The sequence below is a fragment of the Arachis stenosperma genome, chromosome 1 (assembly GCF_014773155.1).
Source record: "Arachis stenosperma cultivar V10309 chromosome 1, arast.V10309.gnm1.PFL2, whole genome shotgun sequence".
Lineage (NCBI taxonomy): Eukaryota > Viridiplantae > Streptophyta > Magnoliopsida > Fabales > Fabaceae > Arachis > Arachis stenosperma.
Genome location: NC_080377.1, coordinates 102023236 through 102041607, shown reverse-complemented (window position 1 = coordinate 102041607; position 18372 = coordinate 102023236). Strand labels below are relative to the sequence as shown.

The window sequence follows — 18372 nt, the reverse complement described above, 5'->3', positions numbered from 1 at the left end:
GTAATGCTTTGTTGTCTTATATCTTCCAGCATTGATCTTGAATCTCTTGAAGAACCCTTTCAGTTGTTTTTTTTTAATTGCAAACCATATTTGGTATGTGTTTTGTTGTCATATGAGATTTTTGTCAAGTGGAGGTGGTAATGGTGGAATATATCTTTACAACAACATGGAGTTCCATGCCCTCCATCTTCTACCGAACCCACCATCTTTTCTAGCACGATATCAACAGAGATCCACTTGACTCTGTCATAGGCTTTCTGGAAGTCCAATTTGATAATTGCTGGTGCCTTCCTCTTTAGTTTTAGCCAATGTACAGTTTCACATGCTATTAACGCTCCATCATGTATCCTCCTGCCCTCGACAAAAACACTCAGTGATTCCCCAACTAAGCTTGGCATTACGCTCCTCATTCTTCTTGTTAACACTTTTGATATCACCCTATAAATGCATTCAACCATACTGATTGGTAAGATCATCTATCTCCTTTGCGCCCATAAATTTTGGTGCCAGTGCTACCCAAGTAACATTAAATCTGCTGGTAGCCTTGCCGTGTCAAAGAAGGTCATCACAGCTTTAGTAAATTCCACTCCAATCTCCTCCCTACACTTTCTTATAAAGTTCATGTTATATCCGTCTCGAAAGCTAATATTTGGCGAAGCTTTCTGTTGGTACAGTTTCTTATAGAAATCTCTAGTAGTGACCTTAATTCTTGCATGATTCCTTACCAATCTCCCAATAATCACTAAAGACTCAATCCAGTTATTCCTTCTTCTTACTGATGCGATATTGTGGAAATATCTTGTGTTCCTGTCCATCTCCTTGGCATGTCTAGATCTGGACATTTATTTTCAGTGTATATCTTGTCTAAAATACCATGTCTCACAACATCTTACTAGCGCCTTTCTTCTTGCTTATACTGTACCATCATATACCCTGTTGCTAACCATATCATCCACTTTCTTGATCTCGTCCTCAAACTTTTTATCTTCTCAGGTATATTCCCAAAGTGCTGCTTGTGCCATCTACCCAGCGATTTTGACAGCGCCTTCAGCTTATCCAGAAACTGTGCATCTCCCAAACCCCTCCATTCTTCCTTCACCATCCTTAGGAAGCCTTCATCTGTGAACCACGAGTCTAGGCTGCTGAATAGTCTTGGACCCTGAATTATTCTTCTATCTTCCACTATCAACGGGCAATGATATGATAAACCTCTTGTCCCTTCTCTAAGTTGAGTATCTGGCTACCCGTATAACCATTCCAAGCTAACCAGGCTTCTATCAATACGACTACAAGATTGACCACTAAACCATGTATACTTGCAATCATTAAGTGTCAAGTCCACTAACTCCATATCATTTATCCATGCTCTGAAGTCTTCAGTAGACGTTGACAAGCTAGTTGACCCTTTTCTTTTCTCTATATGCACGATTTCATTTAAATTCCCCATGTAATAAAAGGAATTTGACACAGCCCTATAATATAACTTAATTCCTCCCATAGTAAAAGTTTTTCATCTCTCACATTCGGTCCATATACCAGACAAATCGCACAGGAAAAATTATATTTAGTTATCACTCCTTCTACACATAACCACCTATCTCCTTTATAGCAATTTATCAATTTAAAAACAAATTCATCCCATATTAACAGTAAACCTCCCGATGCTCTATTTGAATTAACGCACTCCCAACTAGCTTTATGATTATTCCAAATGCTTGCTACATCAAATTTATTCACCACCTCTTTTTCTGTTTCTATCAAACCCAATATATCTAATCTATACTTATTTTTGAAGCTTTTTATTATATTTAACTTTTTAACTCCTCCCAATCCCCTAACATTTCAAGAACATAAAATCATTTATAAATTTTATTACACACCTGTTTACAAATTTTTGGGTGACTTATTTTGATTTTCTCTTTTTGCATCGACTGTCTCCGTTTCATAGATATTGCTTCATTTTGCTCTCAGAGAATCGCCATAATGTCCTCCTCATCATTGTATGGGATCGCTTCTGATTCTAGAGCCAATTTCCAAGCCTCTTTATTCTCTGCCATTTCCTCTTCTCGACTCTGGACTTGGTTGCCTCTGTACAATGCTGAACCTTCCTTCATATCCACCCCTGTGTCAGTCTCTTCTATTACTTGGTCTTCATTTTCTATTCCTTCCCCATCACCGTATGCTTCTTCCAACCTCGCCGCCAATGTCCTACCCTCCGCGTCACTGGGTTCCCATCCCTCCTGGTGTTCTTCAATCGGTTCTCTTCCTTTCATCTCATTCCATTTCAGATTTATTCTCCATCATTCACTATCCTCAAAATGATGTACTGTTGTGACCCTCCCATGGTCCCATTCATGCTCCTCACAACTGCGTCCAGACCTCTCAGCTGTAGGGCACAGATCCGCTGCGTCAATGCCGATAGCCTACTCGTCGCTTGCCGCACCCCCCGGCACCTTGCGCTGCAGAACATCGACCTTGTGCGGCTGCACTTTCTCCCCAAATCACCTCATCTTTTCTCTTCCACAGCCGTCATGAAATAGCTTGGAGACACGTTGAATTCACTACTTCTTCGTTCAACCGGGTCAAGTCCTCAACCAAGTCAGACCTAACCAGTTTGGGGAGCCCAAGGCCACCTTCTGTCAAATGGGCCTTATTCTTCTTATATTTGCTATCCTTAAGTTTCAAGACATTGGGCCTACTTGCAATAAGCCTAATAAGCTCCCTTCCATAAACATTTGAATCCTCATTTTGAAACCCCTCATAATCGCACAATAGTGAGCAATCCGAATCAACTTCCTGGACAATTGCAGCTGGACCCACCAAGATCTATTTCCCCTTTGTAATCACATAATCATCGCTCTCATAATGATAATTTGAATACTGAATATTCCATTCATTCAATTTGGAGAAAAAAATCACAACTTTGCCCTTGTCCTATTCATCATCCAATTGTTTCTCCACCATATCTTTCTATTTAACAACCATCGGCTCAACGCTACCACTGACTGCATCCCTTATATCAACATGCTGCATATCTTCCTTAACCACTATGCGCTTATCTCCTTGGTCAACAAAGGAATAAGCTTTTTAAGATATACCATTTTAGTTTTTCTACTTTGAAATCAAGCTAGAAAAAGACTAATCAAGTGTTGTCCAAATGAAATGGCTGACAGTAGATCAGAGGTTTCAGCTTGGTTTACCGATTATTCTTTGATGAGGGCTTGGGTGGGACAATGGCTTGACTATGTCGAAAATGGATCGCTTTGTTCGTAATGAAAGGGAGAAGGAGAGGGCGGCTGTAGAGATAGAGTCTTTACGGGCAATAGCGGCTAACAGCGGAGGAAAGACTCGCATAGAAGATAGGCGTATACCTATGTACATAGCATCTAGTAAGGACGTTATGTACCACAACTATCATACTTCACGAATTTCCTAAGAGTAAATATCGACTAAGAAATTAGAAAGTTTGAAAGAGAGAAGCACTTTACTTTCGTATAATGAGACTTAGCCGATTTGAGAATGATAGGAGAAAGTAGTGCTATACACTATACGAGAGAGCTAAAAAGAAATGGACTAGACTTGCTTAAGCTTGAGTTCTTTCATAGGAAGGAATATAATAAGGCAGTTGACCGCCCGCCTTCTAAAGAATTTCATCCTTAAGCTAGATAGCCTGTAGGCTTAGTTAGTTAAGAGTAACCTGTAACAACCCTGATTTTCGAGTACATGAGATCTTTTCTGAAAGTACGGATTTCTCCGGAAGATCAGTAAAGGGAACACCTCTGCTGTATCATCAAGCATCTCAATCCTCATTGTCATTATGTCATCCTTAAGCTAGAACCTTTTCTGAGGCAAACTCGAAAACGCAATCACGAGGAACCTAGTTTTTTAACCATATCGGTTAGGAGTTTTTATTCTAGTTTTTGTAAATAGTCTCAGTTTGACGAACCGGACTTGATTCATGATAGAAGAGAGATAATAATATAATATTAGTATTATATTAGTATTAGAAGATGATTGAATGATATTATAAGGTTACCTGGTCTGTTTTAGTTAAAAACAGAAAATCGGTTTAACAGGGTTCACAGTTTACTGGTACAGCTTAGCACCAGCACTCTCTGATGACTTTAGCAATGCTAAGGCCTCATCATACATGTTCTATTCTCATAATAAATATGTTACTAGTGTAATTTATGCTAGTAGCTCAAAAAATAATTTTTAGAGATGTTTTTACAAGTGTTCCGATACACCTAGTTTTAGGAGTTATACACCAGAGATATTTTAATATTATTTTAACCCACCTCCAAGCCAACCAATCACAACTTACCCTACACCCCCAAGACACTCCAAGTCTGATCATTTACTCCCTTTGGCCGAAAATGAGGAGAGAAAAGAAAGAAACTTTCATGACACTTAAATCTTCAAAGCTTGATTTCTTCTGAAATAAAACTCAAATCAAAACTCCGATTTCACCAAAATGATCCTCTCTTCTTCCTCTACATAACCATGTAACTTATCAAGGCTGGAAATAAGGTGAGATGGCTGTCTCCCTCCCTCTTCAATTCGGTTTTCAAGGAAACATGCTTAAACATGTGTTTTCTTGATGTTCTTCCTTAGGAATCATGCTTAACTTGACTTGTGGGCCAAAGATCTTTGATTTCCTGCACTTTTAAGGTGAGGATAACCTTCCTAAGATGCTTCTGAAGTTCGTTTAGTTGATGGTTTAGAGTTTTAAAGTTGTTCTTGATGTGTTTTAGGAGGAAAAAGTGCTTTAAGAACACTTCAAAGAGTAATCGGATTTGGAGCAGCAAATCAAGGTAGGGTTTGACGAATTTAATCTTTATTGATTGTGTTTGAGTTGTGTAATTATGATATGATTTGGCTGTGCTTGAAATTGATTGTTTATATGAGTGATTCTTGTTGAAATTTTGGTGAAAATTTGATGAAATTTGATGATATTCAAGCTATGAATACATGTTCTTGTGGCTGCTGGAATTTCGAACCCTAGGACTCAAATTGGGGTTGAATTTGTGTTGAAATCAAGTGAGAAATAAGGGGCTTTAGTGGCTGCAATTTTATTTTGAATTATGGTAAAAATCGGTTGCTGAAAAGATTGAAAAACGGGTAAAAACAGAGAAAGAATCTAAAGAATTTATGAAGAACACGAACACTTTGAGTGTGATGAAGAACATTGAAGAACACCTTTTAGATCTTAGAAAGGGCAAGGAAGTAATTATTTTGGTGTTTGAGGGGTTATTTGGTAATTTCTAAAAGTTAGGGTGGTTAAAGTAGAAATATTAAAAGTTACGGGTGGTAAAACGTGAATTTTGAAGGTTAAAAGTTAAAGTGGGGTAATTTTCGAAAATTTAATGATAAAATAATAAAAAAATAATAAAATATTAAATAATAATATTTAATTAAAAATAATAAAATAATGCAGAAAAAGGTAGTTTTCTGTAAAAGTTTTAGAAAGACAACTTTAAGCGCAGAATCTCATAATTACCTTCATAAAACACTTAGGGAGTGGTAACAACATGTTAGTGAGGCAAAGATAAATGAAAGATATAAAGTTAAAGAAAAGATAAAAACCAAAGAAAAAGTCTGTAAAGTTTTAATAACAGAAAACAAACAGAGATTAGTGAACGAACTAGGGCAACATAGTTAGTCCTTGAGTTGTGACTAGGGTTAGGTATTATATGAAAAGTTAAATTGTTTCAGTATAGACTTAATGAACCTATACTTGGGACAGGCTAACTATTCATACCGAAATTTACATAAGCTTTAAATACATACGTTAAACAGAGATATCAGAACAAAGTAAAGAGACAAAGAGAAAAGAGTAGTTTGATAAAAAGCAGAGGATCTGTTGAAGGGTCATTTGTTGCTTGAAGCAACCCAAGAGACGCTTGTTTGTTCATTTGTTGCATTAAGGCAACTCCAGAGTTATTTGTTTATTCATCTGCTGCATTGAGGTAGTCAGATAAATAGTGGTACGACCACATAACGTTTTCCAGTGCTACACAGCTATTGAGAGCTATACCTATAACTGATAACTTGGGATCACTTGCAGAGGATATTATTTCATACACGGCTGGCATGCCGCCACCTGTAAGGCAGAGTTTGCTTACAAAGGATATGACGCATACGTCAGTTAGTGAGAACTGTACCTATGCTGACTGGAAAACTATACCCGTTTCAGCTGCTTCGGGTTACGTCGGGAGCGGGTAGAAACTGACAAATGAGCTCATTACCTGCACTAGGGCTAGACATGCATCATACTTGGTTGTGCATTTCCTTTGTTATGATTGTTGTATGAATATATGCTCTCCTTGTTTGTATTCTATTCTCTGTGTTTGTGTTATTTTCTTGTATCCTTATGTTTGTGTTATGCTATTTGTTTTCTCTATCTTCTCTATTTGTCTGTGTTTTCTATTTACTGCTTCTCTGTATTCTGCTATTAGTCTTCTAAACAACATAGAATTAATGAACGTAACTAATAACCCCGGCCCTACTAAGAACTCCCCAGTTCTTACCCCTTCTCTCTCCTTTCCCCCTTCAGATGGAAGTAAGAGTACCTTACCGTAGTTCGTTGATGATGGTTCTGCAAAGAGGATTCCGCTTTAGATAGTCTTCTGAAGCTAGGGTGAATATCGTTCTCCGTTTATATGTATATACTGTAAGACCAGCCAATGTCTGCACCCCGTTTGTACATGAACTTTAACCTAAATCCTGTGTACGAGACTCCTGTTGTGTGGCTACTTGATGAGGTACCAGAGAGACGTCATATAGCAATATCTGATCGTGCAGAGGAGTAACAAATGATGTTCTACCGTTTGATAAAGTTCCACCTAACTTGAGTTTTGAAAACTTAGAGCATACTTTCCCTCACTTTAGTAGTTTAGAGGGACTAGGTGTGTATAGAGTCTAGGCTAGCCTAGGTGCCAGCTTAGGGACCTCTTGAACAGGTCAGGACCTGGGATGTTGTCTGTATGTATATGTATATAGTTATTATCTAACTATATCTAGGGTTGTTCTAACTAAAAGTCTATACTCTAATAAAGGCTGGATCACTGAATGTTGTTAGCTGCTTGTGATGTATTTATGTGTGGTTGTTTATAACTGTTTTATCTGTTATTAGTTGTGAGTTGATTATGAATGATTCTGTCTATTAATCCAAACGTTTTTAAAAAAATATACCTCGCAAATTAACTACGCTTTTAACAACGAATCAGGCTCATATGATAAATAATAGATAATAATTAGGAAGACAAATTGGTAGTGCTCAGTTTCCGGCATGATTTAGACATATTGAAAATTGGATCGTTACATAACCCCCCTTGCAGGTCAACAATTTTGGTGAGAAGGAAGGGTTATTCTCATTCATGAATGGACTTAAGCCTTGGGCCAGACTCAAACTTCATAGACGTAGAGTCAAGACCATCACTGAAGAAATGAGGGAGGCCAATCCTTAGGGGATTGGAGGAAGTTTGACAACCCACAATCTTCTTGAAAGAACAAAGAGAAAGTCTAAGGATAAGGAGCATCACAATGATGAACGAGGTAAGAGTAGTGGAAGAAGAAAGAGTACCCAAACCAAGATCTGTTAAAGGAAATGGATACTCTTCGAGGTCCTCCCTGTTCTCCTGTCTTTTTCGTCTTAAGCCCTTGTGAAGGTAATTGACTAAGTGGAAGCAAGTGCCAACAAGGCAGATTTACAACCAAGTATTTTTCTTATGGCTAGATCCAATCTCCACATTCTGACCAGCTCTGCAGAAAGGAAAAATAATTTCACGCTCTTCCTTTTGGGAAGGGAGGATTAGGTAAATCCTATTGATTTCAGCTTTCTCCAGACCTTCAGGAAAAGCATGAAAAAAAATAGCTCGAATGATACGATCCTTCCGTCACTCCAGAATGAAGTATTTTATCTTAACTTTAGCTACTCAGAAACCTAAACGATGGATGTTTTTCAATGATCACAAAAACAGGCTTCCCAAACCAATTTACCTATTTAAGATGTCTCCATGTGTGGCATTTTTTTATTTTAGATGATGGAAGCAGCCGTTAAGATATATAAAAAAATGCTCGATTTGAAAATGTCGTACGAAATGATATGTCACAATTCTTTTTTGATACATGTTAAAATGATAGAAAAGAAAGAATATCTTTTGCCTATCCACCCAATTTGTCGACTTTTCTAAAAATGATGGAAAAAATAATAGACCCTACTTAATTCTGGAAGAAAACATATTCAAAGAGCTAACTGACATATTCAAGGATAACAAAATTCATTTGGAGGATTCAGAAGACATTCGGAAGTGATTTGAACCCTACAAGGAGAGTTTTGATAATCTAGCCCCCTAACCTAAGTAGGTATAGGAATCAAAGAATGGTGAGAATTCATTCCGATTTGTCGACTAAGGGCCCTGGGTTGATACTTTATCAATCATGCTACTCCTCGAACATGCCTACAGAAGGTAGGGGAAAATAAGGACCAGATGAGCAGCTTCTAATGAGTTGGGTAATAATAAGTGGGCTTTTTGTAAAAAAGGTGAGGGAGATTCTGAGTAAGAGATTCGTCATATACCTGAAACATGACACACAACCTAAAAGAAAGTAAGTAGACAAGTCTACTTTAGGAGTGTACCATGTTTGGCAATAAACTAGAGGGTCTATGAAAGCCTCCAAGCTAACTGCTTGGTCAAGTGTGACAGTACACGGTCACATGCATGCTGAATGGGGTCCTCACTCCCATTCAGTGAAATGGCATCAGCAGCCCAGTATTCTGCCTGCACATTCCAATTGCAGCCTTCTTGTCCTTTCTCAATATGGGCCGGTTTACTTTGAAGGCAGAAGAGCTAGCCCTCCGCATGTTTAGATTAGCTTTCGTTAGCTTAGTTCGAAATCCCTTTATATAGGTCTGAGGCTGCGCCGGGAGCTGGAAGAGCATGGGGTTCGGTGTTGGAACATAATGCTTGGCTGGCAAAGTCATGGAATTCGGTAGGCACGTCGCTTTGGCTTTTGTCGAGAAGGGAAAAAGCCAAGGGAACTGGCTCACAGAAGAAGGGGACTCTTCTAAACCATTAAGGAGAAGTCCATTTTCGTCATGATTGATCCATGTCCTACCATAGTGCCCGGAGACCCTGGATAGATCGTCAATCAATTTACCCATATAGCTATTATCGCGAGGGTGAAATCCAATCCATTACATCGGGATTAAAACTTGAGAACCTCAAGAACCAAAGAGGGAGATATAAGAAAGATAACGGATTGGAATATGAATAGGAAAAGCCTTCAGAGAGAAGAGAGAATAGTTAATGCCTTATAATTTGTTATGAATTTCACACAATAATCTTTTTTCTTGCTACTAAGAACTTGAACAAAGGAAGAGCTTCTCTCTCGGCTCACTCCAATGGGTGACTTCGCTAGTGGCTTAGCTAGAGGCTCCAACTCCATTTTATGATCAACCCCTCCCCCCTCTTTCAACAAAGGTGGTAGCTTCTTAGGCAAGTCGGAATGGGATCACATCGTTGAACTCATAAAAGATAGTATTCTCCCTTCCTTCTTCCACCTTCCTGCCTGTCTGCTTGCTTACACAATGCAGCAGAATCATTTGCTTCTGGTATTCCTTCCCAGAGACAGGATAAAAAAGGGTTTAGCTTCTTTGAAAAAGATTATGGGTTGCCAAACTTCCTCCAATCCCCTAAGGATTAGCCTCCCTCATTGCTTCAGTGATGGTTTTGACTCCATGTCAATGAAGTTCGAGTTTGGCCCAAGGCTTGAGTCCATTCATGAATGAGAATAACGCTTCCTTCTCACCAAAATCGTTGATCTGCAACAGTTTTCCTACTGCCATCGGCCAAGCTTCAATCTCTTAGAGTGGACGCTGCCACTGTAGATAATCCAAATGGGGACTCCTTTCTCTATGAGGCTATTGGTTGATAGAACTCTTACAAGTGCTGAGTTGTTTCGAGTCTCAGAATCTGATCCTCGCTCAGCCCCACCTGAAAATATCTGATATGTAGTCCCATTTTCGGGTAGAAATGATGGGTTATTGATTAGATTCTCTTCCTATCTATTCATAAGACAAGATCAATCAAGGAATCCAGAGGCAGGGCACTTTACTCCGATATCTCCCCCCTAGATTGAGGTAGACTTCCCTATCCTTAAGGATAAAATAAGCGCTTTCGTCCATCAGAAGTAGTGGACAAGGAGTCAGCATCGTGCATGCAATTCCATCGATCTGGTCAATTCATTTCTGCGAGACGCTGCTCCATTCTTCCGTTTAACGGCATGAAAGAGAAAAAGGTCATGGCTAAAGTAAAAAGTACTCTGCGATCCACCACGTAAGACCCGTTTATGTGTCTAAAACATCACGTCTAAAGTCAATTGGAAGGTGCGGGTCAGACCAGTGTCCATTCCGACATGGGATGTTGGGCTCCAGAACAAGTCCTTTAGCTGATGGCATAAGAGCCAGTGTATAACCAGAAGCATTAGCTAGTTCCATAAAGTCTGATGAGCTGCTGAAGGCGGAGGACTCTTGGCCCTATCACACAATAGGTATAGAGTTTGAAGTGAGCTTTAAAAGAAGGTTAGACGATGAATCTATCTTTATTAGGGATTCATTCCCCACTGCTCTCCACCTTAAAAAATGGATTTTTCCTCCTTCTTCACTTTTCCACTATCCACTATCCACTTGATGCCCTACTCAATTTCTATTAGGATTAGGTGTCTGGAGCATTTAGAACCTTGGTTTCTACGAAAATATTTTTTTTAGTTATTTTTTTAATAGCTTTTTTAAAAAAATAAAAAGTTTTATGTTTAAATATCTCATATCAAAAATATTTTTATCTATCAATTATATTTGGGTATAATAATATAAAAATATTTTTTTGTATATTTATTATGTAAAAATATTTTTTTTAGAAAAAAAAGATCTTTTTAAAAAGATGTAAATTGTAACTTTTAAAAAAATATTTTTTTTAATATTTTAGTTCTTCTATTTTGTTATTAGAAATTTGTCAATATTAAAAAATAAAAAAAATCTTTTTTCATTAAACTTTTTTATTAATTTAATGATACTCAAATAAATACTGAGTCATATTTATAAAATTTAAAGACTAAATTAATGCAAATAAAATTTAAGAGACTAAATTAAGATTTATATGTAAGTTTTTTTTAAGTTTTGCTGAGTGGTGACTGATTTATATGTAAGTTTAGTTGACCAAATTAAATATTAACATGTACACTCTATCTAAAAAGAATAGAATAAACAAAATTCACACATTCGATAACAACAACTTGCTACATTCTATTACAAATAAACATTTTTTTTTATTTCCGTTTCAAGTTCGTGAGGATGAGGCTGTTGAAGGTTGCCATTTGTAATCTCAATCAATGAGCCATGGACTTCGATTCAAACACTCAGCGAATCAAGGACTTCAAAGCTGTCACTAAATAATCTGGCGCCAAAAACTTGGTACGCGGAATTGCGATCCACACTTTTCTCACAACTCTACGCGACTAACCAGCAAGTGCACTGGGTCGTCCAAGTAATACCTTATGTGAGTAAGGGTCAATCCCACTGAGATTGTCGGCTTGAAGCAAGCTATGGTCACCTTCTAAATCTTAGTCAGGCGGATTCAAATGGTTATGAGGTTTTGATAATTAAAAGATAAATAAAACATAAAATAAGATAAAGTTACTTATGTAAACTCATTGGAGGGAATTTCAGATAAGCGTTTGGAGATGCTTTGTTGCTTCCGAACCTCTGCTTTCCTATTGCCTTCTTCCAACCATGCGTGCTTCCTTCCATGGCAAGCTGTATGATCCTCTCAGTGAAAATGGTCCAACTACGGTTTCTACACGGCTAATCAATTGTCGGATTTCTCGTCTTGGATGAAAAATACCAGGCACAGCTACCGCAGGGCTAATCATCTGTCGGTTCCCACTAGCGTCAGAATAGGATCCATTGATTCTTTTGCACATTGTCACTTGCGCCCAACATTCGCAGTTTTGAAGCTCTTTACAGTCATCCCTTCCCGGATCCTACTCGGAATACCACATACAAGGTTTAGACTTTCCGGATCCCAGGAATGCTGCCATTATTCTAGCCTATACCACGAAGATACTAATCTCACGGACTCGGTCCGTGTATTAGATACCCAAGAGAATATACTCCGGCTATCGTCCAATGACTACGTTGAACATCATGTAGACTGCTTGTGGTTGTCAGGCACGCGGATCTTGGCTAAGCGAGTACTGAAGATAGTGGGTGATTGTCACGGGTCACCCCTTCAGTCTGACTTAACTGAATTAAGTACAAGAGTATATCTTGGAGAAGAAGTAGGCATGAATTGAAAGAAAAACCATAGTACTTTGCATTAATTCATGAAGAACAGCAGAGCTCCTCACCTTAATCTATGAGGTATAGAAACTCCACCGTAGAAAATACATAAGTGAAAGATCTAGGCATGGCCGTGAGGCCAGCCTCCAAATGTGTACAATAGCCTCTTGATGATGATCAGTCTCAAAGAGCTAAAAACTCTAGGCATGGCCGTGTGGCCAGCCTCCTCGCTGCGATTACAATATTAAGAAGTGCTATTTATACTAAACTAGTTACTAGGGTTACAGAAATTAAGGTAACTAAGTGCAGATGTTGTAGAAATCCACTTTCGGGGCCCACTTGGTGTGTGATTGGGCTGAGCATTGAGCTTTACATGTGCATAGGCCATTCTTGGAGTTAAACGCCAGCTTGGGTACCAGTTTGGGCGTTAAACGCCGGTTTTAGTGCCAGTTCTGGCGTTTTACGCTAGAATTTTTAGGTGGGCGTTTGAACGTCAGTTTGGACCATCAAATCTCGAGCAAAGTATAGACTATTATATATTGCTGGAAAGCCCAGGATTTCTACTTTCTAACGCAATTAAGAGCGCGCCAATTGAGCTTCTGTAGCTCCAAAAAATCCATTTTGAGTGCAGCAGTGTCAGAATCCAACAGCATCTGCAGTCCTTTCTTAGCCTCTGAATCAGATTTTTACTCAAGTCCCTCAATTTCAACCAGAAAATACCTGAAATCATAGAAAAACACACAAACTCATAGTAAAGCCCAGAAATATGATTTTTGAATAAAAACTAATAAAAATGTAATAAAAAGTAATTAAAACATACTAAAAACTATGTAAAAACAGTGCCAAAAAGGATATAAAATATCCGCTCATCAGCCGTCATTAGACTCAGCCCTGAGCTCGAGCTTACTGGCTATGGCTATGAAGACCACTTCTTGAAACTCGACATCGTCACACACGTAATAACTTCACTCGTGTATTTTTTTTTTCTATTTTTCTTTCTTTTCAATTAGAAAATGATGAAAATTGATTTGATTACGTTGTGAAGTATGCTGTGGTTTTAGTTTTCAGATGGGAATGTTTGAACAATATCTTAGTATGTAATTTGATAGATGAAATTGTGTGTAGCATTAGAATGCCTATTATCAAGGACTCTGAGCACTACAATTGTCAGGTTCTTTGTTTGAATCGCAAGATTTTCATGATACGCCCAAAGATGTGGCTTGCGAACGATGGCAATTATAGATAACTTCGACAGTTCACGGTGTGGAAGCCGAGAGATTATCTTATCCATTTTCAACTTCCTGGCGAGATAGCTGAGGCGTTAGGTCAGACATCAATTCCATTTGGTTATGGATTTCTGAAGTTTAAGGACACGTATGTTGCATAACCACAAGCTATATTTTTAAAGTGTTTATTAGTTTAGTTTTTTTTAAGGGTTATTTAGTGTGTTTACTTACAAATTCTAGATAATGTGTAAATGCATGTTTAGAACTAGTATGTTCCAACTGCTGTGTGTTTGTGTATGTATAATTTATTTATTCTCATTCTAACTTCTGATATGATGTTTATTTTAAAATTGTAGAGCTATTTTGGATGAAGTTTGTGAAGAGCTGTTTACTCCAACTCCCCCACATTCCGAGCTTGCATTGAATGGGGTTGAAGTATTTATGAATGCCAGTGAAAGTCACCACCAACTTAGAAAGCTTGATATTCATCTTCGTGCTTTTATAGATGCCACTTACACTCGTGATGGAGTATACATGTATAGCAATCACCAAGGATGTAATGGTGACCGTTTTTACTATGGTAGAATATGTTTCTCTTAATACAATGATATAATGTTTTGAAGTTAGTGTCTAATGCATATTCTGGAGAATGAATATCTTCAAATATATGCAAGTTGATATATGGACACGTTAACTGTTATTTTAGCTTCTTTTCTAGCTTTAGAAGATTTTACTTATGTGGCCTTTTTGTTCATTTCTTAAAATTTACTCGTAATAAATGGTTGTGCTTGTGTTGTGGTCAATGGTGATCTCATTGCACAAGGGTCACAATTTTCTTTAAAGGATGTTGAGGTTGTGGTTGCACAAATGGATCTAGACATGGTATTTGTTGCATGACCTCCCACCTATAATTCATGCAATGCCATTTTAATCCTCAACTGTTGATATTAGATTTGGTTCCATAACTCCATTTTTTGTATTGGTAGGTGGCAAGCCTAAGAGGATCTGTAAATAGCTTTCAAAAGCAAGCAAGCTATAAAACTAAGGTTCATTCAGTGGAAGTACCATATAGTCTTTGTGTACGTTTTAATTTTAAACATTGTCTTTCCACTCCACTAAAGGTAATGCACGTTATTACCATTTTGAGTTGCAACTTTTAGATAATGTCACAATATTATTCCTTCAATTGCTCAGGCTGCCAAGTTGCTAATTGAATATGATATATGCTTTATACATCAAGTATCACTCTCCTAAGGAGGAAATAGCATTTGGACTTGATTGCTGGTTATGGGACTATTTAAAAAGAAGTGGAGCATCTGATTTTCTGCTTCCCCTTTTTGGTGGAGCAGACAGTTCATCAGTTGCTGCAATCGTTGGGTGCATATGTCAGCTGGCTGTTAAAGGTACATTTAGATTAATGTCAAGTGCTGTTAGATTCTGATATACCTTCAAAGTTCTATCACCTGCCCAACTTGTGGCAATATGTAGAAGCTATGTTAATAGTGCATACAAACAAATACTGCTTATTTAGGAACAAGAGTAAACCACCAAAAATGCACCCAAAGTATTTTATCACCGACAAAAATGTCTTCAAAATTTATTATTGACAAAAATATCCTCAAATTATTTAAAAATGTTACAAAAAAATGCACATCTTTGAACTGAAATGTTCTACATTAATGGAAAAGAACGATGTGACAAACGGAGAATGTCAGGGTCTCACTTGCCATGTTGAATGCTCCATTAGGCACGTCACATTTTTCCTATTAACGGAACAGGCCTTTGATCATGATTGGGCATTTTGGCATATTTTTAAATATTTTGAGGGCATTTTTGTTGATAACAAAATTCAAAAACATTTTTGTTAGCGCTAAAATAATTTGGGTGCATTTTTTGTGGTTTAGCCTTAGGAACAAGCATACTATTCAACTCACCATTAATCAAACCTCTATTAAGTACCACCAATAAAAGGATCTCATGGAAGGGTGGTTAATAGGTGATACATAATTAGATGATTATTGAATTGATTATAGAATTGGACTTTCATCGATATAGTACTTTTTCTTAGTTCTGTGTGTTTTGAAATCTTTCAATAAAACCAATCTGAAATCATTTCTAGTAATAAAATTAGGATGTCTATCTCTTTTTTCTTTTACATTTTTCGAACGTGCAAGAGGTGGAATAAACAAAACCTTGTAGTTTATATGGCATTTAATAGTGATTCACTTCTGCCTGCAGAAATTGAAAATGAAGATGAACAAGTTAAAGCTGATGCAATAAGAATAGGTAACTACAAAGATGGACAATATCCTACTGATAGCAGAGAATTTTCCAAGAAAATATTCTATATTATTTTTATGGGATCTGAAAATAGGTAAGTAATAAATTTAATGTCCTTCAGTTTTTCAATCTTTGTCTGTGCAATTGAGTTTATATCTGCTATTTCCATAGATCCTAATCAATGTTTATAAAGATCAGTCTACTTCTGCTTCCCGCACATGTTATCGTAATGTTAAAAAAAATTCCTTGCAGTTCGGACATGACAAGTTCACAAGCCAAGGTGTTGGCTGATGAAATTGGTTCACGGCACCTTGATCTTTTCATTGATGGAGTTGTATCTGCGTTTTTGTCATTGTTCTAAACACCTATAGGAAAGAGACCACGCTATAAGGTAAATGAAGCATGGACTAGTGAATTATTTTAATCATAGCTAGCAAGTATCAGAACTCTGTGTTTTCATACGCTTGGAATTATGGCCAAGAGTATGTTGACAATGAAATAAATAAGTGTTACAAAAATATAAATAGTCATATGTAGATCTCCATATTGATAGTAGGACCTTGTTATTGACAGGTCAAACTAGCAAAAACTTAGTTTTGTTGCGGGAAGTTTAACCATTTTTATCTTGACTAAAAGCTTGAAAATTTGAAGTGTTTAATTATTTATGTTTTCATGTTGTTATAGGTCAAATCATTTCTTTGTATGTCTTTACTGGTAGATGGTGGATTTAATGTTGAGAATCGAAGCTTGCAGAATATACAACTAGAATCAGGATGGTGCTCGCTTTCATGTTAGCATCACTATTGCCTTGGGTGAACAACAAACCAGGGTTTTATCTTGTGTTGGAGAGCTCAAATGTGGATGAAGGATTACATGGTTACTTGACAAAGGTCTATACAGATTTCGATTATTACTTTCTGAATTGCTTGCTATTATTTCTCATTTTTGTGGTCCATTACACATCAGTTACCAAAGTTTATCTCTTTTACAGTATGATTGTAGTGCAGCAGATATAAATCCTATTGGTAGCATAAGTAAACAGGACCTTAGGACATTCCTGCGATGGGTAGCCGTTCATCTTGGTTACTCATCTCTGGCAAAAATTGAAGCAGCTCCGCCTACTGCTAAACTGAAGCCTATTCTAACTACACTCAGGTAATATTTTGTTGTCTTATATCTTCCAGCACTGATCATGAATCTCTTGAAGAACCCTTCAGTTGTGTTATTTGAATTGCAAACCATATTTGGTATGTGTTTTGTTGCCATATGAGATTTTTGTTAAGTGGAGGTGGTAATGGTGGAATATATCATTACAATAACATGGAGTTTCATGCCCTCCATCTTCTACTGAACCCCATCTTTTCTAGCACAATATCAACAGAGTTCCACTTAACTCTGTCATAGGCTTTCTGGAAGTCCAATTTGATGATTGATGATGCCCTCCTCTTCAGTTTTAGCCATTGTACAATTTCAGATGCTATTAACGCTCCATCATGTATCCTCTTTCCCTTGACAAAAGCACTCCGTGATTTCCTAACTAAGCCTGGCATTACGCTCCTCATCCTTCTTGTCAACACTTTTGATATCACTATGTAGATGCATCCAACCATACTGCTTGGTCTAAGATCATTTATCTCTTTTGCGCCCACAAATTTCGGTGCCAATGCTACCCAAGTAACATTAAAAATCTACTGGTAGCCTTGCCGTCTCAAAGAAGGTCATCACAGCTTTAGTAAATTTCGCTCCAATCTCCTCCAAGTACTTTTTTATAAAGTTTATGTTATATCCATCACTACCCGGCACCTTAGATGATACGCAATCCCATACTGCGTCCTCCACTTCCTCCTCCGATGGTATCACCTCTAACGCTTGAGCTTCCTCCATCTCCAACCGATTGACTAGACCATCTTGAAAGCTAATATTTGGCGAAGCTTTCTATTGGTATAGTTTTCTATAGAAATCTCTTGCGGCGACCTTAATTCTTGCATGACTCTTTACCAATCTCCTATTAATCACTAAAGACTCAATCTGGTTATTCCTTCTTCTTGCTGATGTGATATTGTGGAAATATCTTGTGTTCCTATCCATCTCCTTAACATGTCAAGATCTGGACATTTGTTTTCGGTATATATCTTGTCTCATATACTATATCTCACAACATCTTACTAGCGCCTTTCTTCTTGCTTCTACTGTGCAATCATATACCCCGTTGCGAACCATATCATCCACTTTCTTGATCTCATCCTCAAACTTTTTTATCTTATCAGGTATATTCCCAAAGTGCTGTTTGTGCCATCTATACAGCGGTTTTGACAATGCCTTCAGCTAATCCAGAAATTTTACATCTCCCAAACCCCTCTATTCTTCCTTCACCATCCTTAGGAAGCCTTCATCTGTGAACCATGAGTCTAGGCTGCTGAATGGTCTTGGACCCTAAACTATTCTTCTATCTTCCAGTATCAAGGGGCAATGATCTGATAAACCTCTCGGCCTTCCTCTAAGTCGAGTATCTGGCTACGCATTTAA

The 18372-nt window shown here is 37.6% G+C and overlaps 1 pseudogene; it reads left to right on the top strand.

Annotated features, from left to right (window-relative positions):
- Positions 1–11353: 11353 nt before the first annotated feature.
- Positions 11354–18159, top strand: LOC130982727 (glutamine-dependent NAD(+) synthetase-like; annotated as a pseudogene).
- Positions 18160–18372: the final 213 nt, after the last annotated feature.